Below are 1,986 nucleotides of genomic sequence, written 5' to 3' on the forward strand. Positions count from 1 at the left end.
ATGATATATGGAACATTTCCCAATTGGCCAATGGGTAAAAAAAGTCTTAATTCAAAAAGTCAAAGTTTGGTCAAACTTTGATTTTAAATGAAAAAGGTCCAAAAATGCCATTTTGAATGGTAGGGTTTTGATGAATGAAATTTATATTTTTGGAAAGAGGATGAAAAATGTGGTTTGTAGGAAAAAACCCCACCAAATTTGGCCTTATGGTTTGAGAGATATGGCTCTTTGAAGTTCACAAATTTCTGAAATCGAATTGATCATATCTTGACAACCACACATGGGATTTGGGAGTTCTTGGACTTTTTGAAAATGGGGAAGACAAAATCTTCAACTTTCATGTTGGGCAAAAATTCATTTGAAGCTTGTATCATGATGTAAGTTGAGGATCAAGAAGTTTCCATTTTTGGCAGTTGAAATTACAGGTCCACTTTCTATTTTGGGAAATTTTCTGTTTGACTTGATTTTCTTCCATGATGAGGTTGAACATGATAGATGAGGCTTGTACAAGCATGAATGAGCTCCTTCAGATCAATTCTATCCGTCAAATCTCTGATTAAATCAACAGTTGACCAAGTTTGACTTTTCTAGGGTTTTGGGTGACTGAAGCATTTCTGATGAATTCCAAACCCTAATTCCTTGAGACCTTGACTTCAAATGATGTCCCAAGTTGTATGAACTCTTGATTATTGATCATGGTGCCCAAATTCTGCAAGAATGGCCATCATCCATTGCTTTGACTGACTGTTGACCATCTTTGACCTAATTGCTGATGATTGCTTCAACTGCAAGCAACAAGGTTAGACTGACAATATTTTTGTACTTTTTGAATGATAAACATATGAAAGCAAAGATATACAAATGCAAAGTATGCTTGGTGATCAAGAAACAACCCACAAGGCAACCTACCCACTAGGAGGGAAGCTAGGGCATGCAGTGATCCTTGAGGCCATGATATGATATGATATGGGCCATGAGGGATCTTAGGGCCCAAAATTGGGGTCTTACACTCTCTATCAAAGAGGGATATAAATCTGCATACGTCATCGGAATAGGATCGAAGGTGACCCTTTTCCTCTCGTAACTCGTGCTGGTTTGATTACTGTTTCTAGGCTGGTAGGCCTGCTGTTGCGGACGGTGCTGTTGATGTTGATATTGCGGATGTTGCTGATTGTTGTTATGCTGCTGGTACTGCTGATTATCTCTGAAGACAAGTGCTATATGAGCCACCTGGTGCTGGTTATCGGCGGGACGCACGGTCTTCCTCCTCACAAAGGGTCTTCTTGGTTTCATATGGGAGATCACAACATGTGCCTCTCCATCTTTCTTTTTCGCAAACGCCCCATAATGTTTGGCAGAAGAGCCTTCCTCTCTTGTTAGACGCCCTTCTCTAACCCCTTCTTCTATACGCATCTCCATATTCACCATCTCGGTGAAGTCAGAAGGAGCGCTAGCAATCATCCGCTCATAATAAAAAGAACTCAAGGTCTTCAAAAAGATCTTGGTCATCTCTTTCTCTTCTAGCGGAGGCACGGTTTGTGCTGCTACTTCTCGCCACCTCTGGGCGTATTCTTTGAATGTTTCCTTGTCCTTCTGGGACATGGCTCTCAATTGATCCCTATCGGGAGCCATATCCATATTGTACTTGTATTGCTTGACGAAGGCCTCGCCAAGATCGTTGAAGGATGGGATGTTCGCACTGTCTAAACCCATGTACCAATGCAGGGCAGCACCAGACAAACTGTCCTGAAAGTAATGGATGAGCAATTGGTCATTGTCGGTTTGAGTCGACATTTTCTTGGCATACATGACCATGTGGCTGAGAGGGTAAGTATTTCCCTTGTATTTTTCAAAGTCAGGGACCTTGAATTTCACAGGGATTTTCACATTAGGAACCAAGCAGAGTTCGGCAGCAGACTTGCCGAAAAGATCCTTTCCTCAGGGAGTTTTCAACTCCCTGCGAAGCTCAAGAAATTGATCGTTCAT

Source organism: Lathyrus oleraceus, chromosome 5, assembly GCF_024323335.1.
Source record: "Lathyrus oleraceus cultivar Zhongwan6 chromosome 5, CAAS_Psat_ZW6_1.0, whole genome shotgun sequence".
Lineage (NCBI taxonomy): Eukaryota > Viridiplantae > Streptophyta > Magnoliopsida > Fabales > Fabaceae > Lathyrus > Lathyrus oleraceus.